Below are 27,746 nucleotides of genomic sequence, written 5' to 3' on the forward strand. Positions count from 1 at the left end.
AGAGGTCTTCCTTGGTTATTCTCCATTGGACAACCCTGTTTATTTCTTTCATAGTGCAGTAGTTCAGAATAAGTTGCCCCAAGATGTACCACTTCGGCGTGTGAATTTTTTTTTTTTTTTTTTGGAGATTTCTGTTTATTCATGAGGCATTTTCTTCCTAGTAAACAATGTTGGTGCTTCTTTGGTCCCTTCAAGAGGCTCTGGTATGATTGCATCATCCAATCTAAGATTTTTTAAATGCCTTTTAACTGCATAACTATAGAACAACATGAGATAATTCAAAGGAGTTACAATGCCAAGATTCATTCATTTGATTCATTACTATTTAGAACCTTTGCTGAGAAGATGAAGCTATCATCCTTTTTTGAGAGAAAATTGGCTAAGTTTAAGAGCCCTCTGAATATTCTGTAGGACATCCTGTTTCTGTCCTATTTCTTTATTCACTGCAGTGATGACAGCTGTATTGAAATTCAGTGCGCAGGATTTCAAGTGCTATAAGCATGCGGATTATTTGGAGCTGAAAACAACCAAGGCCCAAAGACTTGAGAAGAACCTTTGACCTTCCCCCTAACTGCCTAAAAGTAGTAGAGGACCTGTTCCAGGAAGGGAGATATCCCCATAGATAACTATAGTATAACATGAACTAGTTGTTTTAGACAGGGAAGAGCTGTCAACCACAAAGTAATGCAGGAGGCTGCAAAGAAGGAAAGAGTTTATTTGGGGTCTTAAGAATTGCAATTCAGGAGACACAGATTTGGGTAACCCTGAAAGAGTGTTCTGAGAAAAAGAAAGAATCAGGGATTGTTAAAGCCAGAAAACCCCAGATAGCCACGAGGTTGTTAAAAGTAGCTGGGCGAGAATTGTGATGACTTTGACTGCAGTCAGAAAATATTTGTCCATAAGGAATCACAAGTTGTTTTAGGGTAGGGGTCCAACAAATAGACAGACTGTCACAAGTTATTTTAGGGTAAGGATCCAATTAATATTTTGAGTATTTGGCAGGTGTTATGGATGTCTGGATGACTTCATCACGTCAAAAGGTCAGATTCCATCCCAGCTGAGATGTGCATAAGTCATACTTCTTTAGTAGCCTCCTGGCTCCATTTTAGAGACCTCTCTTAGCAATACCTACTCCATTTTTATTTTCCTTTCACAGAACCCAGCAAAGTCTGTTTGTTAAAATTCTTCTCTGCAACCTATTGTTTCTGTATGGTGCAGAAAACATTTGTTTACCAAACGTTTGCTGTTTTTCATCTTCCTCTGAATTGCTTTCTTTCCCTTTGAAGTCCCAGACTTCTACCCCTTTCTCTTTAGTCTGGAATGACATATAGATCTCATTTAGCCTGACTGTCTTTGGAATCTTTCATGGTATGTGGCTTCCCCACAGTCCTTAATTAAATTTGTTTTTCTCTGGTTAATCTGTCTTATGTCATTTTAGTTATTTGACCAGCTAAAAAAACCAAGAGAGGAAGGGGGAAATTTTCCCCTCCCAACAACCAGCAATCATCAGGCTCTGCAACAACCATATTTATTTAGTTAGGTATTTGTTCATTGTCTCCCTTGCCAGAACGTAAGCTCCAGGAAAGGAGGAATGTCGTCTGTCTTGTCCACTTCCATATCCGCAGTGCAGAGTAGGCACTCAATAAATATTTATCGAATGACTGAGTTAATGAGTAATATCTGACAGAATTCTTTGCACATAGAGCCTTATAAAATCAACATTTAGTCAATGAGGACAACTGAATGGAGACATTCAAGAATAGCAACAGGTGCTTCGGCTCTTAGCAAACCCTCCACGTTGGAGAATTGGGAAAAGCCCTTAGCCAGGAGTGGCTGGATCAACCATCCAAATCCCACTGCTTCTCATCTGGACTTTCTGTCCATATTTGAACAGCCTGAACTGATCCCCATCTCCCACAGACCCATCGGGAAATAGTATTCTTCTCCTTACATCTGGGTTCGATCCTGGTGAGGAACGCACCCTTTTACATGGTGTTACCCTTGTTTATTTGTCTGGGTCGCTACCAGCCCAAGTTTCATCTAGTTCAGGAGCTGTGGCTACGTTATCTCCATATCCCAGCACTGAGTGCAATGCCAGGCATCCAGCAGGCATCCATTACGTGCTATTGACAAAATGAATTGTATCAGAACAGTTTTACCAACCATAGAATGTTCTCAGGCTGTCTGCAATAGCTGAGGAACTTTCTGCTTTGCAGTATACGTGTTTCAAATAGTAGGTTGTTTAGTGACATGGTGAAGAGAGCTAGCTTTGGAGTCAGCCACTTAAGCATGACTGTGATAGGATGAGTTCCTCCTCATTAAAAAGGAGAAAATAATACCTCCTACCTCATTGGATTTTGTGGCAATTAAATGAGATAATAATGTAAAATACCCAACATAGCGCCTGGGACATAGTAAATGCTCAGTAATCTCTAGTTGTTATCTTAGTGATTGTTAGCTTTTGTTCCACTCTTTCTGTTCCTACTTTCTATGCTGCAAATCTGTAGATTGCTTCATTTAATCTCTTTTTGAAATTGAATGCTTTCCACTGTGGCCTCTGTTTAAAAAAACATGCCTTCTGAAAAGATAACTTTACAAAATGTCTGGGAATTCCTCAAGCAGCTACTGAGAAGTTTCATAGCCTACACCTACTTTCAGGGAGAAAATGCCCATGCATATTATTTTTCATTAATCAGATGTCCTTTCCTTCACACTTCTTATCATCCACCCTTACTTTAATCAAATGTTCCCAGACTTTAAAACATAGTAATACAGGGCTTCCCTGGTGGTGCAGTGGTTAAGAATCTGCCTGCCAATGCAGGGGACACGGGTTCGAGCCCTATCCTGGGAAGATCCCACATGCCGCGGAGCAGCTAAGCCCACGAGCCACAACTCCTGAAGCCCGGGCACCTAGAACCCGTGCTCTGCAACAAGAGAAGCCACCATAATGAGAAGCCCGCACACCACAACCAAGAGTAGCCCCCGCTCACCGTAACTAGAGGAAGCCCGCGCACAGCAACAAAGACCCAATGTAGCCAAAAATAAATAAATAAAATAAATAATTTTTTTTTAAAATACCTTTAAAAAAATAGTAATACAAAGCAACCCTTTTGTTGACTACCTTAAGTTTTGTATTTCACTCTTTCATGCATACTTACATTTGAATAACAATGGTTTTCCAGATGTTTTGGAAATAATTCTTGACTCCTGTCAGTCTACAGGACATGTTTTCCACCTGCCTGGATAGTGCTTGGTACATAAAAAGACATATTATCTAATATCTTTTGAATTAAGTGTTTTAAATCAAAAACACATCAACTAAGCTTTAGAAGAGTAATCTTCCTAGTATTTCAATGATTTACTAATATTAATAGGAAAAGGAAGTTATCGGTGAGTCTGAAGAAAATTATTAAATTAGAATTTACACTAAAAGCCAGACTTTCACATCATTATCATAATAATTTAAGGAGTACAAATAAAAGAGTACCTATAACAAGATATATGTCCACTTTGCCTGCCAGATGCCAAAATTTTCACTATGTTTGCATTTGTGTATTAAATTTATGCATTTCACAAGTATACATTGAGTGCTAGCCAAGCCCTGGGGGTACAGTGATAGGTGCTGAGAAACCAAATATTAATAGACATTGTCCCTGCCCTTAAGGAAAATTTCTTCCTAGTTAATTAGCAGGTAAGCAAATAGAAAAATTATAATTCAATGTCATTAGTGCTATATGGAGGACTATACAAGGGGCAAAGGAAACACAGAAGGAACCTAGGCCTACCCTCAAGGAAATGCTTCATATCAGAGACAGTTCTTGAGTTGAAAATTGAAGGATAGGTAGAAGATTGGCAGACAATGTGAAGGTGGGAGAGAGAGAAGGAAGGGAAGAGTTTTACACAGAGGACCTAGAATGTACATGGGCACGGAGACATGATGTGTTGGGAAGGCTGTGGTTGAAGGGAGTGTGAAGAACCATTGGTGGGAGACAGGCATGTTCAGCTGTGTAGGGGAAATGGATCACACCAAGGGCTGTAGTCAACCCAGGGATCTACTGGGAACGGATCCACTTCTAAGCTCTCTCACATGGTTGTTGGTAGGATTCAGTCCTTTGTGTATTGTTGGATTGAGGGCCTCAGTTTCTTGCTGGCTGCTGGCTGGAAGCCTCCCTCCATTCCTTGCCACGTGGGCCCCTCCGTAGGGCAGCTCACACCATGGCAATTGGCTTCTCTTGAAGCAACTAAATGAGGGAGAAAGAAGGCCAGCAAGATAGAAGCCAGAGTCTTTTTATACCTTTTTTTTTTAGTAATCTTGGAGTGGCATCCCATCACTCAAAGAGAGGTGATTAACATAGAACACAAATACTAAGAGGTGAGAAAGACGGATATTTGGGATTGGTGCAGTTACATAACATTAGTGTTCAGTTATGAATTCAGAAAAGCATCTACAACTTATATTTGTTCTCCAGACCAGCTCTGTGCTTTCCCCTGGTCTCATGCCTTAGTCTAAAAATGGAACACGATGGAAAGGGGAAGAAGTGACTAAAAAAAAACAAAACCACATGAAGTGCATATGGTGGCAATAATGTTTGGCAACAGTGGAGCAGCTGTGGGCTGGTGCAGATCTTCAGTGCTTAACACAGTGGTGCCCCCTGAAAGTGGCTGGACTAATGGTTCTGACAACAGAAGAAGGGCCCTTATGCAGCAGTGCAGGCAGAGCTGGCTTCAGCAGGCACTGGAGGTTGAGCTCATTTGTTTTGAGCCTGTGAGAGACATCTCAGTGATAGGACAAGCTTGGAGAGCAATAGAGGTCCCACTGTGTTGAGTAGAGATGAGGGCCATAGAGCTAGAGTTCAATGTTAACGTGACCTGTTTTATCTCCCAGGCAAACAGAAGCTACCTATGTAGGTAAAGCTTTCACTGGAAGGAAGGAAAAATCATTGGCTAGCTAGTTTGCGGTGAATGAGAAGTTGACTGTGGTCAGAGGTCTTAAAGTGGCAGGCAATGCACTGAATTCAGAACAGCTATTCCTAGGTTCCTCTTGTTTCTTCTCCACAACCTCTGACAGGCTTAGGCTCGGAGTCAAAATCTTCACTTATCACAAAAGTGCAGGAGTTGGGACTTCCCTGGCAGTCCAGTGGTTAAGACTCGGTGCTTCTACTGCAGAAGGCACGGGTTCGATCCCTGGTTGGGGAACTAGATCCCACATACCTAGGATCCCACATGCCGTGCGCCCAAAAAAAAGTGCAGGAGTGACATGGCAAGGTGTGGGGTGATAGGGATGGCTTGGCTTTTTGTTTTTTTTAATATCTATTTATTTATTTGTTTATTTTGGCTGTGCCAGTTCTTAGCTGCAGCACGCCAGATCTTCGTTGCGGCATGTGGGATCTTTTTTTTTTTTTTTAATTGCAGCATGTGGAATTCTTAGTTTCAACCTGCATGCCAGATCTAGTTCCTCCACCAGGATCGAACACGGGCCCCCTACATTGGGAGCTCAGAGTCTTACCCACTGGACCACCAGGGAAGTCCCTGGACTAGCTTTTTGTTAATAGTTTTTCCTAAAAGCAAGAAGGGAAATGAAAGCTAAGTTGTGACAGATAGAGGTGAATTGTCAAGATATTACGTGGCTTGCATATAGAGCTTTATGTCATTTAGATCTCACTCCATACACACCATTACTTAAACCAGTGTTTGATGAATATTTATATGTTTAATGTGAGGATATTTTGCAGAGTAGAAAAGCCACATTTACTAGATTGTGTGCCTTATTTCCAACAATCACAGGCTTTCATAACATGGGGGATGATTTAGTTTTGGAGGTTAAATTGTGACTGAAGGCAGTGTTAGTCACCTGGGTGACTGCTAGAATACCAGATACAGTAACTAGAATTAATTAAAATTCCTTTAAAATTTTGCCTTATGGGGGCTTCCCTGGTGGTGCAGTGGTTAAGAATCCGCCAGCCAGTGCAGGGGACATGGCTTCAAGCCCTGGTCCAGGAAGATCCCACATGCCGCGGAGCAACTAAGCCCGTGCGCCACAACTACTGAGCCTGCATGCCACAGCTACTGGAGCCCGCACGCCTAGAGCCCGTGCTCCGCAACAAGAGAAGCCACCGCAAGGAGAAGCTCACACACCACAAAGAAGAGTAGCCCCCACTCACCGCAACTAGAGAAAGCCTGTGTGCAGCAATGAAGACCCGACGCAGCCAAAAATAAATAAATAAATTTATAAAAACAAAATAGCATATACCTCCAGCATTGATGAGTTTCTTTGAGGATGCCATTGGTTAATATTTTTAAAATCATAATTGAAGTTGATTTCTTCAAGAAATGTCAGCATCTTATTAAGAAGGATCTGGCACATGAAGCATTGAAATGAGTTCCCTGCAGTTCTGTCTATTATGTTTTAGGAAGTCAGGCATGTTTCTCTTGGGCTGAGGCTGGGAGCCAGCTCTGCATGTGTTCTTTGTTCCCGAGAATCCCTTTGCTTTCCTAGCAGTTATTTCCATAACCCACAGCCCCTCCAGGGCATTGGAGCCAGCACCATGAAAGGGGGTTAATTTACCTCCACATGCCATGTATCTGCCTCCTGTCAAACAAAATTACATTTCCTGAAATCCAAGTGGAATGTAGGGTCATAATAAGCTTAGGTGTGATGAATGTGAGAGGACTAGATTGTCTGTAGTATGAAAGAAAAATCAAAATGGAGTCGGTGTTGCTAAGAGAGCTCTCTAAAATGGAGCAAGAAAGTGTGACTTATGCATGTCTCAGCCTGGACGGAATCTGACCTTTTGACCTGATGATATCATCCAGAACACCTGCCAGAAACTCAAGATACTTATTGGACCCTTACCCTAAAATAATTTGTGATAGTCTATCTACTTATGGGACCCCCTACACTAAAACAACTTGTTATTCCTTAAGGACAAATATTTCCTGACTGCAGTCAGAGTCAATCACAGTTCTCTCCAGGCAACTCTAAACGGCCTGGTGGCTTTTCTTCTTTGTAAGTCCCTGATGCTTTCTCTTCCTCAGAACACTCTTTCAGAGTTATCTGAATCTATGCCTCCCAAATTACAATTCTTAAGACTCCAAATAAACTCTTATTTGTAGCCTCCTGCGTTATTTTTTGTTTTTGTTGAAGTAGAACAGAACTGGGTTCTGTGAAGAGGGTGCAGTAAAATAAAGATTTATGGAACTCTTCCTGAGGTTTTTTTTTCCCTTTTGAGAAGGGATCCACTTAAATTTTTTGTGACATTCCAGCTTTTAAAAATATTTACCCATGTTTACCCATGAAGTCCTGAGAGGATTTGCTGAGAGTTAAAGCAGGTTTGTTAGTGGGAGCCCTTCCCCATAGATGTGTAGCCAGGGGAGCCCTGCAGTGGGAAAAGGCTGCCTTGGCCTCCCTGTCAGACCTTGAGGACTTGGCCAGAGCCTTTAGCCTCCTTAAGCACTTCTCTCTCTCTTTTTTTTTTTAATGTTTATTGGAGTATACTTGATTTACAATGTTGTGTTAGTTTCAGGTGTACAGCAAAGTGAATCAGTTTTATATATATATATCCACTCTTTTATTTAGATTCTTTTCCCATATAGGCCATTACAGAATACTGAGTAGAGTTCCCTCTGCTATAGAGCAGGTTCTTTTTAGTTATTGATTTTATATATAGTAGTATATATATGTCAATCCCAAACTCCCAATTTACCCCTCCCCCACCTTATCCCCTGGTAACCATAAGTTTGTTTTCTATATCTGTGACTCTACTTCTGTTTTATAAGTAAGTTCATTTGTACCCTTTTTTTTAAGATTCCACATATAATTGATATCACATGATATTTGTCTTTCTGTGTCTGACTTACTTCACTCAGTATGACAATCTCTAGGTCCATCTATGTCACTGCAAATGGCATTATTTTGTTCTTTTTAATGGCTGAGTAATATTCCATTGTATATATGTACCACATCTTCTTTATCCATTCCTCTGTTGATGGACGTTTAGGTTGCTTCCATGTCCTGGCTATTGTAAATAGTGCTGCAATGAACATTGGGGTGCATGTATCTTTTCAAATTATGGTTTTCTCCAGGTATATGCCCAGGAGTGGGATTGCTGGGTCATATGGTAATTCTATTTTTAGTTTTTTTAAGGAAACTCCATACTGTTCTTCATAGTGGCTGTACCAATTTACATTCCCACCAATGGTGTAGGAGGGTTCCCTTTTTCCACACCCTCTCCAGCATTTATTGTTAGTAGATTTTTTGATGTTGGCCATTCTGACTGGTGTGAGGTGATACCTCATTGTAGTTTTGATTTGCATTTCTCTAATAATTAGTGATGTTGAGCATCTTTTCACGTGCTTTTTGGCCATCTGTATGTCTTCTTCAAAGAAATGTCTCTTTAGCTCTTCCACCCATTTTTTGATTGGGTTGTTTGCTGTTTTGATATTGAGCTGCATAAGCTGTTTGTATATATTTTGGATATTAATCCCTTGTCCGTTGCTTCATTTGCAAATATTTTCTCCCTTTCTGAGGGTTGTCTTTTTGTTTTGTTTATGGTTTCCTTTGCTGTAAGCACTTCTCTTTTTACTTTCAATAAAAAGTCATTCCAGCTTTTTATTTATTCTAAATAATCCTCAAAAAAAAAGTCCTTAAATTATTGTCAATGGCTGAAAAAAAAAACCTTTCTTCTATTCACAACACTTTTGACATCAAATGTGTCTGTACAGGTTTCCCACATCAACCACCTCAACTCTCTGGCACCAAATGGGTGTCCTACAATTCAATTCTGACACCAACTACCCAGAGCTTGCTCAGACCCTAGAGGTTAGGCACTCAGTCCCATAAGACTACAGCCCTCCTTTAGAAGTTTAGATGCTAATCACAAGTAGTAGGTCCCCAGGTTACCCACACTTCTTTCCAACTTGGCTACAAATTGGGGGTTTCCATGACCTCCTCCTCAAGTTTGATAATTTGCTACAGCAGCTCACAGGCCTCAGGAGAACACTTATGTTTACTAGTTTATTATAAGTAATATAATAAAGGATAGAGATGAACAACCAGGTGAAGAGGTACATAGGCACGGACTAGGGTTGGAGCATAGGAGCTTCTGTCCCTGTGGAGTTTGGGAACTCTGAATGAACCTTGTTGTTTAGGATTCTTATGGAGATTTCACTCCATAGGCATGATTGATTAAACCATTGGCCATCGGTGATTAGCTCAGTCTCCAGTCTCTCTCCCCTCCTGGAGGTCAAGGTAGAAAAGTCAGGGACAGGGACAAAATCAAATATTCTAACAAAAGATGCTCCTATCACTCAGGAAGGTTTTGGAACCACAAAGTCTTCCTTCCACAACATCTGGAATTCTATGTGACACACAGGGACACTTGCAGTAAGGAAGGTGGATAAAAACCATGAAGAACCTCCCAGAGGTAAGGTCTGCTGTCAAGTGACTTAGAAAGTCTTCCTGTTTTCAGAGGTTTTGGATTTTCAAAATGAAGATAAGAGATTGAGGGCCTGTAATACATATAAAAGTGCTTAGAATAGTGTTGGGCACGTGGCACTTAATAAATATTTGCCATGTTGATTACACCGAGAGGGTTCTGTAACTAAGGAACTGTTACTTTGGGAGCTCAGTTTCACAGGTGCACAGAGTGATCACAGCTTAGGGCAACACCATGGGAGAGGGCATCCTCTCAAATCTGTACTCTGAGAAACTACACTCCAGCACCAGGCTGCCTGTTTGCAATGTGTCCTCAACAGTTCAGTATGAAGGCTCTGAATGCAGTCTGTCTGTAGAGGGCTTTGGTTTCTCATTTGTTAAATTATTTGCTTTTGCATAAGACAATAGGAACAGAATCGGCTCCATAGCTTGAAGAGTGGCCCAGAATTCTTGGGCTTCCTGTTGAGGGTGGGAAGGCACAAAGATGGAAGGAATAAATTCTTTCGATAGAGGCATGGGAATGTAGAGTAGTGTGATCTTTAACTGTCCTCCAAGTTAAATACATGATAGAAGTAAACTCAGCCAAAAATATTTAAAGTATTTCCCATGATTTAATCACCCATTTACTGATTCATTTAACAGTGAGTGCTTTAGTGCTTGCTGTGGACCAGGCACTGTTCTGTGCCCTGGGGATTCAGGGCTGAACCAGACAGACAAGGTCCTGGCTATGGTTACATCCTCCCCAAATTTATATGCTGGAATCCTAACACCCTGTGTTAGAAGGTGGCGGGGGGTTGGGGGGTGATGGTTCTTTGGGAGGTGATTAGATCATGAGGGTGGCGCCTTCGTGGATAGGATTAGTGCTCTTGTAAAAGAGATCTCACAGAGCGAGCTCTTTGCCCCTTCTACTATGTGAGGACACAGAAGTCTGACCCAGAAGAGGGCTCTTACCTGACCATGCTGGTACCCTGATCTTGGACTTCCAGCCTCCAGAAATGTGAGCAATAAATTTCTATTGTTTTTAAGCCACCCAGTCTTAAAAACTGGTATTTTGTTATAACAGCCAAATGGACCAAGGTAGTCCTCCTCTCTTGGGAGTTTCCATTCCAGCAAAGGGAATGGACTAAGGTGATTATTTATTGTTGCAAGTGCTAGGAAGACAGTAAAGCAGAGTGATGGTGCTAGAAATGGTAGTGATGGGCACATGGCACTTAATAAATGCCATAGTGATGGTTGGAAATTGTTATGTTGGATGGGGTGGTCAGGAAGAATCTCTGTGAAGTCATCTTTACTAGTTGTGAAGGCTGAGAAGAAGCTGACTCATGAAGAGCTCACAGAAGTAAGTTCTTGGAGGAAAGAGGAGCAAGTGTAAAGCCCCTGAGGTGGAAAAGACTTGAGATGTTTGGGGAATGGCAAGGAGACCTGTGGCTGGAGCAGGGTGAATAAGGGCAGGAGCTGTGGTTTGAGAGGCAGGCAGGGAACCGCTCAGGTGGGACCAGCAGGCCATGCGAAGCAGTGTGTACATTAAGTGCAGTGAGTAGCCATGGAGGGTGTGAGGAAAGAAAGAATATGCTCTGATTTATAATTATTTAAGGAGCATGGGAATTGTTTTGTATAGCGTGTTCCGGTCTATGATTTTTCTCATACCCATAATGGAATTTATAATGCAAATTTTTTTAATCAATTAATTTATTTATTTTTGGCTGTGAGTCTTCGTTGCTGTGTGTGGGCTTTCTCTAGTGGGGGTGAGCGGGGCCTACTCTTCATTGCGGTGTGCGGGCTTTTCACTGCGGTTGCTTCTCTTGTTGCGGAGCATGGGCTCTAGGCGCGTGGGCTTCAGTAGTTGTGGCACGCGAGCTCAGTAGTTGTGGCTTGCGGGCTTAGTTGCTCCACGACATGTGGGATCTTCCTGGACCAGGGCTCGAACCCGTGTCCCCTGCATTGGCAGGAGGATTCTCAACCACTGAGCCATCAGGGAAGTCCCTATACTATTTTTTTTTTTTTAATCTGATAGCAGCAGCCTGGAGAGCCCCATCTCCTTCATCTTAGTGAGACTACTTTCCCCTTTAATATTTAAATTAAAATATCTATTTACTGGGCTGGGAAACTCAGCATTTCCTCACAGAATAATTGAGAACCCTCAGGGGGTTGTGTTTCTTGTAATAGTTGTCCGATAAATTATTGATGTAGCTTGAAGCTTTCTCTTCTTTTTGTCCTAAATTAACCCAACAAACACTTTCTCTTAATCCTCCACCTCATAACAAACACTACCCAAAGTGTAGCAGGTTTTTGTTGAGGATTTGGGGGTGGATTTACTTTGCTATGTACCACAGCAGATTATTTTAAATTGAATATTCGAATCTCTTTTCTAGAAAGTTTCCCAGGCTGCTTCAAGAAACTTTAAATTCTTTTTTTTTAATATGGACAGTAATTTAGCTTGAGGTCTTTTCCTAGCCCAGCCACCCTGCTGTGAGGCTATTTTCCCCCAATAAAATGGCTTTCTAAGCATTGTGTTAAATAAAATACACTTCTTTTTCTAAAGAAATTCTGGGGCCTATTTTTAAACTAGCAGGGTTGTTTTTTTTTTTTCTCCCTCCTTCACATTCATAAAACTGCAAAGGGAAACTCTTAAGTAGTTACACAATGTATGCTGATCGAATAAATTTCAAGCTTTTTGGTTGAAATCATTTTATTCCTTCATACCTAGAAAGGAGGAGGGTGGGAAGGAACATTTAAGTGGGCCAAGGGTTATCATCTATTCCATCTGTGGTATACATTTTGCTGTCCACTCAATATTTCAGGCTGTCTGCAGTATTTCAGGGAGGACTGTAGTTCCTGACCGAATTGGGGTTAGTGGGGGTATGTGACTAGTTCTGGCCAAGGAGATACATGTGGAAATGATGTGTATCATCTCCATACTGGTGCAAGACCCACTTTCCCTCTACCTAGGCAGTTGATAATGTTCCAGATTGTGGCTGCTCTGTCCACCTGGACCCTGAAGCATTGTAGAGCATATCCACACGACCCCAAGGTCATCTGCAGTGAACACAGTGAACATGTATTATGATTGCAACATAACAATGACCTTTTATTGGTTGAATTCATAGCATAACTTAGTCTATGTTGACTCATATACTGTCTAATTATAATTCTTGCCAAAACCCTGTGGAGTAGGTATTAATTATCTCCATTTTATTGATGTGATTTCCTCAGGTCACAGAGCAAATAAGTGGTAGAATCTGTTTTCAAACCCACATCTGTCTGACCCAATGCCTGTGCTCACTACCCTGTATTTATAGTTCTGTTTATTAAACTTTACTTTCTGATGAGTGTCCTTACGAACTGATTCATAGCTTTTATAAATTTCAGATTCTGCTGTGCAGTGATGCCAATAAAATAGCACCATAGAATTTTTTTTTTTTTTTTTTTTTTTTTGTGGTACTCGGGCCTCTCACTGTTGTGGCCTCTCCCGTTGCGGAGCACAGGCTCCGGACGCGCAGGCTCAGCGGCCACGGCTCACGGGCCCAGCCGCTCCACAGCACGTGGGATCTTCCCAGACCGGGGCACGAACCCGTGTCCCCTGCATCGGCAGGCAGACTCTCAACCACTGCGCCACCGGGGAAGCCCCTAGAATTTTTACTATATATTATTGTATTTGATCCTTACAACAACTCTATGCAGCAGGTTCTTCTTAGCCTCATTTTACAGATGATCCAAATGAAGCCCAGAGCCATTAAAGGACTTGCCCTAAGGGAGACAGATATTACAGGACAGAGCCAGGTCTTGAACCTAGATTTTCTGACTTCAAGTGTAGTGCCCTTCCTAATTCAGGGTGCCTTTCAAACCAACTACTTTTCCTTCACTGTAGACCTGAGGTCAGTGAAGCAACCAACAATGATTCCATTTATTCTTTCATTCATTCCACAAATACTTATTGAGCAGCTCCTATGTGCCAAGCACACTTCTTAAACAAAATCTGTTGATAAATTCTGGAAGGAATAAATTAGGAGAAAGAAGATGACCAGTTTCCAGGAAGAAGTTTAAAGTTAGGAAGGGGTGCATTGGTGTTTGAGTCAGTTTTATACCAACCTGTAAGAGCTGATTCTACACATCTCTTGTCTCTGAGTTCCATGACCTTGCAGCAGCTTGAAATTGCCCGTGTTGGAAGTATTTACACCATGGAAATTGGCATATGCTATAAATCAGGGATACTTTTTTCCCCCTGGAGAGCTGATTGTAAATCATCTCTCCACTGACGGGGACTTTGTATGAGTGGTGGCCTTTGCCCTATCACCAGGGAGTGGAAAATAAAGTTGAATGTGTTCCCTGGTCAACCAAACCCTTGGACCACAGACAAAATTGTCCATAGCTTCCATGTCCAATCTGGGAATAGTGTCTGTTATCTTTTAAGAAGAGGGAGGGACATTAAGTCATCCAGGGAAGAAATGAGGAATGAATAGTGGAAAATCTTCCTAGCAATTCAATCCTACTTTCCCCAAATCTGCTTTCTCCAGACGTGAGAACTTGAGCATAAGGGGAAGCAAGAAGCAACATCAGGAGCTGAGGTGGCGGAAAGGAAGTATATATTTTGTTGTCACTGGCAAAATCTTCAGCAGTGGTGTTGCATAGGGGCTGCGCTGGGCAGCACTGATGGCACTGGGTACCAAGATAAGTCAGGAGAACAGAATCTAGGACAACCCTGCAGTGAAGTGGAAGTCAAGGGGGTGAAGAAATCAAATTCCCACTCTCCAAATTAGTGACTCTGATTTCATCCCCACCCTTCAGTGGGAAGGTTGACAACTATTCCCATGCTACTATCCAATGGACACGTCATTTCTCAGAAGTATTCAATACACCTGACCACTTCATTCTTCTCAAAACAGTCTCTCCCTTTGACCCCCCAATTTTGCTCTCCTTGGCTTTCCACTATTTTGGGCACATCTTAGTGGCCTCTGCCTGTTCCTCCTTTCCTATTTAACTTAAAAAATTATGTTGTTTTTCTTTTTGTTGTTGGGATGTAAGAGTTCTTTATATATTCTGGATACTAGACCCTTATCAGGTATATGATTTGCAAATATTTTCTCCCATTCTATATATTGTCTTTTTGCCTTCTTGATAATGTCCTTTGATATACAAAAGTTTTTAGTTTTGAGGAAGTCCAATTTATCTATTTTTTCTTTTGTTGTTCAAGCTGCCACTTCCTAGCTGCATAACCTCTCTCTACCTTCAATTTCTTCATCTATAAAACGGCAATAATAGAGTTGTTGTGAGAATGAAATACACAGATAAATTTCTTAGAAAAGTGCCTGGTGCAAAATCAACACTTGATAAACATTAGTTGTTATTATACTACATTTACTCTCTAGGCCGATGTGGTGTGAGGACATTTCTGTGACATAAGTGTATACCAGAGGCAGAGCATAGACAAAAATTCTAATGAGCGCATTCCCTTACTGTGTAGGTTATAGCCCTCTGGACTTGATCAAACAAATATTTTACTTCCATAAGCTTAGGTATGGTGCTAGCTGCCAGTACTTACTTAGAGGATAATGTCTTCTGAAGATATGACTTTTTATCAGGTTTTGTGATCATCCAACACGTCTGCTGCTTAATTTGTATTTGAGCTCTTCTTTTTTACTTACTCCCAAAGAGCTATCATCCAGATGTGTCTGAAACAGCTTTAGATTTCCTGCCATCCTGACCCCTAATTTCATCCCAAGCATACTTCTATTCTTTTTACCAGGGTTTCAGGAAAAGGACAGTCCTCACTGAATATTGTGTCCCTCCCCGTGCAAAAAAAAAAATTCGTATCTTGGAGTTCTAACCCCCAGTACTTCACAATGTGACTTGATTTGGAAATAGGGTCATTGCAGATGCAATTAGTTAATAAGGTCATACTGGAATAGATAAGAATGTCTCACTGGTAGTTTTCTTCCCCTGAGTCCTTGGGTTCCTGCTTGATCTGTGAACCCTTGGAAATAGTATTAATTCTTCTATATCTGGGCACAACCAGAGCAAAAATATGTTTTTCAGTATTCTGAAGGTTCAGAATAGGCTCGACAGCCTCCCAGTCAGATCATGCCAGTTCTGTAGCTAAGAATCTTCTCAACTTAGATTCCATCTAAGTTTGACGGGTGGAGGAGGAGAAAGTCATCAAGGCTTGACTCTGTCGTAAAAAGAGGAACAAGGTGGAGGGTATGAAGTTAAGCTGTCACTCTGGGGCTGGACACAAAACCCTGATTGTCAGGTCAATAAGAAGAGAACAGAGAAGGTGAGGGACAGGAGTGGTGGCTCAGGGCTTCAAGGCTGGCTGCCTCACGGTCCCCCACCCTGCACGGCCTGAGAGGCAGCAGTGGCACAAAGCCGCTAGGATATTCTCTACACAGGAGCCAATAGCCCGTTTAGCGGCCCTCGCACCTCCCATGCCTTGACTTTGGGAGTTGATGAAGTTGGCTTGCCTCTTTTTTTTTTTTTTTTTTTTTTTGCGGTACGCAGGCCTCTCACTGTTGTGGCCTCTCCCGTTGCGGAGCATAGGCTCCGGACGCGCAGGCTCAGCGGCCATGGCTCACGGGCCCAGCCGCTCTGCGGCACGTGGGATCTTCCCGGACCAGGGCACGAACCCGCGTCCCCTGTATCGGCAGGCAGACTCTCAACCACTGCGCCACCAGGGAAACCCGGCTTGCCTCTTTTTATTCCTTGCAACCCCTCTCTCTCAGGCAGCTGATTCAGGCCCCAAACTTGATGGAAACTTTGAATTTATATCCATCTCCCTTTTCTTGTGTACTTCCTTCCTCCTAGGTCCTTCCTCACAAAAACTTCAGTGACTCCTTCCTCGGCAGTGTTTCCGTGTAACCTCTGAGCCTCCAGATATCGTCTTGTGACTGGCGGTACTCCCCAGGTCCAGAGAACAGCCTGTGGGCAAGCCAGTTCACAGGCAGGGCAGCCTCTGTTTGTGTGTGTTGTGGGGGTGTCTCAGGTCCGGTTTCCCAGGAAGCAGATTCCGAAACAAACATTTGCATGCAATAAGGTTATTGGGAGCGACGCGGGAATCAACACGTATGGGGAGTAAAGAAAGCAGGGTTGGGCAGAAGGAGAAGTTGGGTGTGATACAGTCACAACGAAACACTCAGGCGATCCCATGGAGAGCTCTGGACCTGGGATGGCCTCCCAGATTGTCCTGACTGTCCAGGCCTTTACAGCCACCCATATCAACTTGTCATTAGATGTGGGAACAGGACGGTGGATGATGCAGTTCTCTGCTGAAGGCAATCTTGGAAGCAGTACTCAGACACAGGCTGTCAGCTGTCAACCCTCTCAGCAGCTGGGGAAATGAGGGCTTCATCCGGGGTGGGGGAGGAGGGATCTGGGCAACACACAGTGCATCCACCAAAGTCCACCCCTTTGCCACTTGAATCTACCTACTTTGTATAAACTTTGGAAGCAGTTCTTTGAGGATTGTTTTTTTTTTGGCTGCGTTGGGTCTTTGTTGCTGCGTGCGGGCTTTCTCTAGTTGCTGTGAGCAGGGGCTACTCTTTGTTGCGGTGTGTGGGCTTCTCATTGCGGTGGCTTCTCTTGTTGCGGAGCAGGGGCTCTAGGCGCGTGGGCTTCAGTAGTTGTGGCACATGGGCTCAGTAGTTGTGGCTTGTGGGCTCAGAAGTTGTGGCTTGCGGGCTCAGTAGTTGTGGCTTGCGGGCTCTAGAGATCAGGCTCAGTAGTTGTGGTGCACAGGCTTAGTTGCTCCGCGGCATGTGAGATCTTCCCAAACCAGGGCTCAAACCCGTGTCCCCTGCATTGGCAGGTGGATTCTTAACCACTGTGCCACCAGGAAGTCCCTCTCTGAGGATTTTTCTAGTGAGCCTTTTTACCTGGGGAAAACTTAGAAGAGGATGATTAGTGGGAACAAATGATAGAACTTACTGCTACAACTGGTCTCAACTGCTACTTATAATTTCCTTCTTGTACTGTCTCTTCTAGATTCCTCTGACCCTTCGTGAGCATCTTTGCTGGTCCAGGTGGCATACATGGTGGAGTAACCTAGACCCTTATCCCTGAGGGGTCTGAGTCCCTGATTATAATGTCCTTCTTAGGCCATGCCTGCTGCATTTGCCCATTTATCAGCAAAATTGGGCAAGGGAGAACCAAATGACGTCTAAGAGGATCACTGGCATGCCGTCCACGATCTTTTCTGCCATCATTGCATAACAGCAGACTCATCTTCTCCTAAAGATCAGGGTCTTTTCCTGCTGGTTTCTCAGCATGAAAAAATTCAAGAAGGTGGGCGGAAACACTCACCCTCTGGGAGAGCCAGAACCTCTAAATCTGCAGAGTCCAGAACTGTGGAGCAGGGAGCACAAGTTTCCAAAGTGGACCACTTGGGATAATGGTAAGTGAGACCTCTCTTATTCTTACTCCATGATCTCCAGACCCAAGTAGTCTACCTCCTGGGGACGCTGCAGTGGGTAATGATTGGTGGTTGGGAGTATATACTCCATCCAGGAGGATAGCACCCCATCTTCACATGGTACCAACTCCAGCATAGCACCTCACCTGTGCCTTCAGGAGGGCATTCCTTTGTTCTATCAGGATGGCATTTTCTGAGTGTTCTTGTATGTGAAGGATCAGTGAATCCTTTGGTCATGGGCTCACTTCTGCATCTCCTGTGCTGTAAAGTGACCCTCATGGTCCAATGCCATGTTATAGGAGATCTCATTTCTGTGGATGAAATGTGGACTTCCACTTTCCAGAAGACGAAATATTAATTTTCCCTATTCCTGCCACTATGTACAACTAAAAACTCAGACATAAGAAGACTCTGATAGGTGGAGTAAAAGTGTATGACTAGTTGGAGACCATGGGACCTGAGGAACAACACAGTGGTGGGTTCCCTGAGTTTTCTTTTTTTAATTATTATTTTCCCAAGTTTTCTTTTCTGCTTCATATATCTCAGACTTGGAACTCAAGAAACTGGTAACCTGGAATCACAAATGGGCATTGACCCAAAACAGCCCCAACAAATATCTGTATTCTTTAGTTAAAGACCATGAAAGGAACATTCTAGCAAGACAGAAAACATTTAGATAAGGATCACTCTACCTCAGCCAAATACCACAGAAAAACTAAGGCTCTACCCATGCCAGCAAAAGCAAGTGGAGCGCCTTTGCACCCTTACCAGGCCATAACAACTCCGCACCTCACACTCATCAGGCTAGTGTCAGAAAGTAGGGCTCATGTGTGTTAAGAATTCTTCCAATGTATTCGCTATTTCTTTCTCATAGTCTGAATAGCACTATGTCATTAATAAGGTAGACCAATGTGATGACCATGCAGCATGGCCAGAAAGTCTAGGTCCTTCTGTACTATATTATAACAGAAGGAGGGAAAGTTTTATAGCAGCAAGAGTATATGCTGTTGACTATTCCACATGAATGAGAACTGTTTCAGATTCTCCATTCTGATAGGGCTAGAAAGGAATCCACATCCAATGGCCACATACCATCTACAAATTAGTGTTAATTCACTCTAGCAAAGATAGCTCATATGGCACAGCAGCTACAGTTGAGGGTATGACTTGGTAAAGGACGCCTCACTCCACTGTTATCCTCCAAGGTCTATCTCAAGCCAGAGTGATAAATTAAACAGACATGTGTTAGTGACCGCCAACCCACATCCTTTAGGTTTTTAAAGATGGCGTGAATCACTGAGATCTTCCTCCAGGATGTGATATTGTTTTTGATTTACTGTTTGGATGGGGTGGGGGAACAGTTTCAGGGGTTTGATTTGGGCCACCTCCACTATGACACCTCTCCATGAACAGGCCGATGTGGGGTTTCTGCCAACCCTCAGTGTCCATTTCAAATTATATTACTGAGGATGGGGAAATGACCACTGGGACAGTCTGTGGACCTCAGGAGACCAGCTGTGAGCTGGACTGAGGCCAGGACCACTGATTACCCAGTCCTCACTCACCCCTACTCTAACGGAAGGCCACAATAATGCTTTAGGTTTCCAGGTATCAATATCAACTTGGAAAAAAAAAAAAAAAAAAAATATCAACTTGGACCCCGTGTCCTCAGAATATTTGGATACTACCCTTTTCTCAGTCCATAGTTGCCTAAGTAAGTAGCTCTTATTTTTGTCCGGGGAAAGACTACAGGGATCATTCCCATTTAACCTTGTAACTTGCCATGGTTATTAGGCCTTCCCCCTAGGGATTCAACCTCTCCTCAATTAATGGTTTCTAGATCTGAAAACTGGCTCAGGTCTGAAAACTGAAAAAGAGATTTCTAACTTTTTATTGTGGTGGCTGCTCTCAGTCTCCTAATGATCCACTTAAAAAAAATTATAGGGGGCTTCCCTGGTGGCACAGTGGTTAAGAATCCACCTGCCAATGCAGGAGACACGGGTTCGAGCCCTGGTCCAGGAAAAATCCCACATGCCATGGAGCAACTAAGCCCGTGCGCCACAACTACTGAACCTGTGCTCTAGGGCCCGTGAGCCCCAACTACTGAGCCCTCGTGCCACAACTACTGAAGCCCACGCTCCTAGAGCCCATGCTCCACAACAAGAGAAGCCACCACAATGAGAAACCCACACACTGCAACGAAGAGTAGCCCCCACTTGCCACAACCAGAGAAAAGCCAGTGCGCAGCAACGAAGACCCAACGCAGCCAAAAAAATAAAATTATCTGTCAACTCTATAAGGGGGTAAACCCTTTTTTATTGTTATTAAAACTTTATCTTTTTAGAGGAGCTTTAGGTTCACAGCAAGACTGAGTGGAAGGTACAGAGATTCCCCTATACTTGTCACCACCACACATGCATAGCCTCCCGTATCATCAACATCCCTCACAAGAGTGGGACCTTCGTTACAGTCGATGAACCTACACTGGCACGTCATAATCACCCAAAGACCAGAGTCTTCTTATGTCTGTTGGTGTTGCACATTATTTGGGTTTGGACAAATATATAATAACATGTAACAGTCATTACGGTATCCTACAGAGTTCTTTCACTGCCCTCAAAATCCTGGGCTCCACCCGTTCATGCCCCCCTCCCCCCTGCCCCCCAACCCCTGGCAACCACTGATCTTTTTACTGTCTCAATAGTTTTGCCTTTCCCAGAATTTCATATAGTTTGAATCATACAGTATGTAGCCTTTTTGGATTGGCTTCTTTCACTTAGTAGTATGCATTTAAGGTTCCTCCATGTCTTTTTGTGGCTTGATAGCTCATTTCTTTTTTTTTTAAATTGAAGTATAGTTGATTTACAATGTTGTGTTAATTTCTGCTGTACAGGTATTGACCTTGTTCTCCACCTTTCTGTTTTTCTGTTTGCAGATGCCACCGTGCTCTCATCAGCCTCTGGCCCACCGTCTCCTTGAGGTGCTTTACGGTAGGAGCTTGTTGTCCATCTATTCTATAGATAGCTCATTTCTTTCCTAGCCCTGAATAATATTCTACTGTCTGGATGTGCCATAATTTGTTTATCCATTTACCTACTGAAGAAAATCTTGGTTGGTTCCAAGTTTTGGCAGTTGTCAATATAGCTGCTATAAATATCTGTGTGCAGGTTTTTGTATGGATAAAAGTTTTCATCTTTTGGGGGAAATACCAAGGAGTGTGATTATGGGTTGAATGATAAGACTATGTAAACAATTCTCGTTCCTCCCTCCCATCCCTTGTAGCATTGCTGTCATTCATTTCACTTATATATAAGTATACATAAGCATATATATAATATATATTAGTATGCATAATCGAATGCATTGTTATTATTATTTTGAACTTATCTGTTAGATCAATTAAGAATAAGAAAAATAAGTTTCTATTTTACCTTCACTTATTCCTTTGTTCAGTGTTCTGGCTTACTTTATGTAAATCCAAGATTCTGACCTATATTACTTTCCTTCTCTATAAAGAACTTCGTTAACATTTCTTGCAAGACAGCTCTACTGGCAACAAATTCCCTCAATTTTTGTTTGTTTGAGAAAGTCTTTATTTCTCCTTCACTTTTGAAAGATATTTTCATAGAATTTACAGAATTCTAGGTTGGTGGGGTTTTTTCTCTCAATACTTTAACTATTTCACTCTACTCTTTTCTTGCTTGCCTGGTTTCTGAAGAGAAGTCAGATGTAATTCTTATTTTTGCTCCTATATAGTAAGTTCCTTTATTGTCTGGCTTCTTTCAGGATTTTTCCTTATCTTTGATTTTCTGTAGTTTAAAAATGATATACCTAGGTATAGGGTTTTTTGGAGTTTATCCTGCTTGGTGTTCTCTGAGCTTCCTGGATCTGTGGTTTGGTGTCTGACATTAATTTGGGGGAAATTCTCAGTCATTATTGTTCCAGATATTTCTTCTGTTCCTTTCTCTCTTTCTTTTCCCACTGTATATATATTATGCCTTTGTACTTGTCCCACAATCCTTGGATATTCTATTCTGTATTTTTTCCAGTCTTTATTCTCTTTGGTTTTCAGTTTTTGCGGATGTATTGATATATCCTCTGGCTCAGAGATTCTTTTCTTTTTTTATCTCTAGTATTTCTTCTCTAGTATTTGCCCATCTGTTCTTGCATGCTCTCTGCTTTATCCATTACAGTCCTTAGCCTATTAATCATATTTGTTTTACATTTCCAGTCTGATAATTCCAACATCCCTGTCACGTCTGGTTCTGATGCTTGTTCTGTCTCTTCAGATTATGGTGGGTTGTTTTTTTTTTCCTTTTAGTATTCCTTGTAATTTTTCTTGTCAGCTGGACATGATTACTGGGTAAAAGGAACTGCTGTAAATAGGCCTTTAGTAATATGGTTATGAGGTATGGGGGGAGGGGAAGCACCCTATAGTCCTATGATCAGTTCTCGGGCTTTTAATAAGCCTATGTCTCTGGATTATGAACTATACAAGAGTTTCTTAGTTTTTCCCTCCCCTCTTAGGTGGGACAGAATGGCTAGAGTGGACTAGAGTTAGGCTCTGATAATACCCCAGCAGGTTAGGCTCTGGTTAACTAGTTTCCCCTGAAGGCAGACCTTTTTAAGAAGAGAATGCTCTGGCATATTTCAAAATGATTCCTTTTTCCCTCCCCCTGCAGGGAGCCAGAGGGGATTTTTCTCTGATATTTACTGTGGGAAGCCAGTGGAGTCTCACAGTACTGTGGGAGCCCCTATGACTGGGTCCCCTTGGAGTTTTTAACTCTCAGAGTTCTCCTCACTGAGTCTCCAGCACTTATCACTCACGGTTCAGGTTTTCCTACCCGGACCCTGGTTCCAGAGGCTGTTTCAGCTCCTGAGTCTCTGCTCTGGGAAGCTGCGACTCCCTGTATTCACCTGCCTGCCTCTCCAGTCTTGGGGGCAGCTGTCTTCCCTGTTCTCCCCTCTTGTACAGATCCAAGAAGAGTTAATTTTTCAGTCTGTTTTACTTGTTGTCAAGACAGAGTGGCAACTTCTAAGCTCATCACATGCGGAACCAGGAAACAGAAGTCTCTCGTCCACTCTTGATTTCTTTTGGTTGTATAGATTGAGCAAAACCCTTGCTGACTGCCTGTTCATCGTACCCCTAGGGACATCACATTCTAGTCACTGTTTCAATAGCTCTCTCAGGTCAGGCCCCCATGGCCACCACTTCAACCTTGTTGTTCATCACCATAATTGCACCCAATTTATAAACAGTCTTCTTTCTTGGACCAGTCTTGTCACTAATTGCCAAAGGTCAGGTTCCCTGGACATCAGACTCTGAGATAGAGACTTAGCACAAGAAGTTTCCTGGGGAGTGCTCTTAGAGTCAACCCTGAAGGGAGCAGGATAGGGTAGCAAGAGAAGTTGAGCTGTGATTCAGTCACATCAGAGGCCTCAACTGATGCCACAGGTCCTTTGGAGCTGGGGTGGCCCAGCTCCACCAACTTTTGAGCTGAAGTTGTCCCAGATTGGGGCAGAGGGGCTAGACGTTTATACCCCTGCCTTGACCAGCTGTGCTCACAGCTGAGGGCAATCTCCAGGGAGGGACTCAGCTGCCAGCTGTGAGTTGCCAACACTCTGAGCAATTGAAGAAATGAGTGTCTCAGTCCTGAAAGGGGGTGAGGGGTGGGTATGTGGGTGACACACCACAGCACCCACTACAGGAGGGTCGAAGGAGAGGAGAGCTAGAGCAGGATCCAAGTGCAGACTGAAAGCAGAACTGGTACCTTGAGTGCATGGGCCATATGTCATTTGCCTAACAAACATTCAGGATTGTTTTAAAAACCTTGTCATGGGACTTGCCTGGTGGCACAGTGGTTAGGACTCCGCCTGCCAATGCAGGGAACACGGGTTCAAGCCCTGGTCTGGGAAGATCCCACATGCTGCGGAGCAACTAAGCCCGTGCGCCACAACTACTGAGCCTGCGTGCCTAGAGCCCGTGCTCCACAACAAGAGAAGCCACCGCAGTGAGAAGCCCGCGCACCGCAACAAAGACCCAACATGGCCAAAAAAGAATATCGGTTTTTATTTTTATGATTTTTACTTCATGGTCACAGGTTGGATGCTCTACCTCCAAGCATCACATTTGCATTCTAGGCCAGAAGAAGGGGAAGAACAAAGGACAAAAATGACTACACCTGTGTCAATTTTCCTCTCTTTAAACTTGGAAAACAAACGCTTTCCTAGAACTATCACCTCCAAGCCCCTCCAGAAGACTTTTGCTGAAATCTCATTGGCTAGCACTGAGTGAGTTGCCACCTCTAGACACCAGGAAGACTAGAAAATTAATATTTAGATTCCCAGCCTCTGCAACAAGAGAAACACATGGGAGAAGGGAATTTGAAAGACTGAGTGAACTGACCTGTAATGCCTGACTCATCTTTCTTCCTAAATTCACCCCAGTGGGGCTTAGAACTTAGAGGAAGAAACAAATAGAGAAGAGTGAACAAAATAGGAAGAAAAAGATAAGAGGACACACACTGAATGTTTACGTGTAGGTGGATGACTTTCTAATTTATGTGTGCAGCCCTGACCATTCCTCTCTCCCCACTGTCAAGAACAGTGAAGGACCTGGCATTTTACTCTCCCTGGAAACCAGCAGTTGAGCCTGCCATAGTTTCATGGATGCTGACAGAGCATCCACAAGATTCTTAAATCAGAGGCAAAGGATTTTATTCCTCAGAGCAATAGCAGTGGGCAGAGTAGCAGCATCTGGATGGCTCTCCAAGCCTCAATTCCCACCAGATAATGTGAAGAGGGCCAGGTCACCTGCATACGCAATGGGTTGCATACAGGAAAGGAACCCTGAGTTTAGGGAGCCAAATGTTTTCTAATGGGCAGTAAATCTGCCTAAGGGACACATTATCCTTGATAACTGGACAGGAAGCAGCCCTGCACTTTGGAGGGAGATGCCCTCTCTATCTTTCAAGGCTGTTTGCTAAACAAACTTCCTTAAAAATATCGTCTAGAACAAAGGCAGCCAATACCTCTGCCCACAAGATGTGCAGGGAGATACCCGTGGAGAATTATCTCCCCACACCCACTCCCATCCTTACCCACAGGATCAGTATGGTGCAGCACGGTACCCAGGGGCACCAGTCTCACTGTATACAGTGTGAATGGTGCCCTCTGGAGTTGTACAGTGGGCCTGTCCATCCCAGCCCAAATCCAGATGTCCACCCGTTCCTTGGATCTCTCTGCTGCAATGCCTGCAGACCCTCTCAAACTCAATGGGTACGAAACTGAACTCGTGGTTTTCTTCCCCCAAATCTGTTCTTCTCATTGGCGTTGATGATGCTGGTTATCTAAGCAGAAATGCTTTGCTGGAATGCACGGCAGATTCCTTCCTCTTCCTTACCACTCCCCATGCCATCTAGTTATTCACCATGACTTTTAAATTTAATCTCCCCAGAGGTTCTCAAAACCATCAACTTCCTTCCATCCCAGCCACCACAGGTTGGGTCCAAGCCCTTGTTCTCTCCAGTGTCAATGACTGAACAGCCTCTCAACTGGCCATCTTGCCTTCATTCCATTTTGCCCCTCAACCAATTTTTCTTCAGAATTTCATCATTCAGAGTTTTCGTCAGAATGATCTATTTTTTTAAGTGACCACACCTCTCCTCTAACAATGTAAAAACCTAAGTTTCTTCATTGTGACACAGCTCTATCTCCCATTGCACCCCTTCTTTACATTTTACATTCTTGCTATGTTGTTTCATTCTTTGTACAGCTTTGTAGAGTTTTGCCTACACTGTTCCCTTACCTCAAACCCTGCAAAGCCTCTTCCCCTGGAATTTCTCAGTGTATTCAGATAGGGTTCCCAGATAAAATATAGGATGCAGATTTAAATTTGAATTTCAGATAAACAGCAAATAATTATTTTAGCATAACTAAGTCTTAGGCAATCTTTGGGACACACACTAAAAAAATATTTCGCTGTTTACCTGGAATTCAGTATTTCTGAATTCAGTGCTGTATTTCTATTTGCCAAATCTCATAACCCTCCCTCCAGGGAACAGTTCACATATGCTCATGACAAATATCATCAGTTACTCTCCTAGCCCATGTTCCCTAGAAAAAAAGCCAGAAGCAAACCTCACATGCTGCAGCTTTATTGCAAATCCCAGGGCAGGAGGCAAAAGCAGGGAAGGAGTGAAAGCAAATACAAGGTGGCACATTGATTAGCTGCCCTCAGCTGCACGAGAAAAGACAGCTGGTTGCTCGGTCATGCAGACTGTCATTCAGACAAGCGAGGTGGAAACACCGTGCCTCAGAACTGTGCCTCTGGGGAGGAAAGGAGAGGGATATGTCAAAGAGGTCTTTCATCTCCTCTGTCATTGTTGCAGTTCACCGCCTGGAGCATTAATTCCCCTGCACTTCTGGGCTGAGTTACACAGACCTTCTGGGAAGTTGTTGAGAAAGTCAGATCCCCTGCCTTCCAGTGTGACCTTCTCCTGGACCCAGAAGTGTGAGAGGAGCCATAGCACTGGGGGTGCATTTGGGAAGAATCGGGGCTCTGGTACTGCTCTAACAAACATGATGGAAGCCATGCCGAAGCCAAGCCCTCTCCTGGGGGAGGCTGAGGCAGTTCGCACTGTTAGGACAGTGGTAGCGGTGGAGGATCTCCGTTGAGCACATAGCCAAGGTCCTGAGGTGTGGAGGGGGCTAGAGAATTGGCTGGGGGAGATGCAGGTGGAGCAGAGAAAAAAAGGGTAGAGGCACATCAACTAAGCCTGGGACAATTACTATACTATACCACATTGGCCATTGTCCTCCCCACTTCCTGCTAGAGCCCTCTCCGCTGGGGAATCTCCCCGAGACACCACTGTCCTTGGGAGGGGTATCACTGCTTCCGCTGACCCCTTCAGATGTATCCGCAGGGGGCCACCGTGGCAGACCCCATGATTCCTGGCTGAGGGCTTCTGCCATCTTCTGTGCCACTGGAGCCCTTCAAGGCTGTGATAGAAAAGGAGGATGGGGAATTCCCTGTGGGCCCAGTGGTTAAGATTCTGAGCTTGCACTCCTGGGGGCCTGGGTTCAATCCCTGGTCGGGGAACTAAGATCCTGCAAGCCACACAGCGTGGCCAAAAAATAAATAAATAAATAATTTAAAAGAGGGAAAGAAAAGGAGGATGGTTCACTTTCCCTGTATTTGTTTCATGTTCTCTTAGATGTTACCTACGAGGACACTGTCTGGTTAACTGTCAGCAAAAATCACACTCAAACTGACTAGAGCAAAAAAAGAAAATATTCTGGTTTATATTACTGAAGACCCCAAGAGAAGTTACATATTTACTTTCACATGAATCAAGCATTTTAAAAAAATAAATTAAATTCCATAAGTCAAGTGGGAAAAAAAAATAGCAAGCCTAACCCCATTTTACATTTCAACATAAACCAAGGAATAACTTGTGAGAATTACACTATGATTTCTCCATCCCCTTTAACTTATAACATTTGTCATGTTTGACCCCCCACTGCATTACTGCAATGGATAGCGGTAAACTCTACAATGATACAAAACAAAGCTAGATACAAAGTCAGGATAAGCATGGGGTCCTGATCAATCAGCTAACAATTTTGAGGGGGAGATACAAATCTTATTCAGAAAGAAATACCCCAAAATGATAACCAAGACTACCCTTGAGGTAGGATTAGGGGGTAGGGGCTGCGGCAGGAGGGAACTTGCGCTTTTTACTCTTCCATGCTGCTTGGGTTTGTCACGAGCACATGTTACATGTGTACAACTTTCAAAAGAGGAAGGTTGGAAAAAAGCAAAGAGATTCTGACTCATCCTCTTTTCAGTGTGTATCTTATGAATTGCTCACGCTTTCAGGAAGCGTGAGCATCTGTGTTGAGATCAGAAAG

The sequence above is a fragment of the Neophocaena asiaeorientalis genome, unplaced genomic scaffold, assembly GCF_003031525.2.
Source record: "Neophocaena asiaeorientalis asiaeorientalis breed wild unplaced genomic scaffold, Neophocaena_asiaeorientalis_V1.1 scaffold99, whole genome shotgun sequence".
Classification (NCBI taxonomy): Eukaryota; Metazoa; Chordata; class Mammalia; order Artiodactyla; family Phocoenidae; genus Neophocaena; species Neophocaena asiaeorientalis.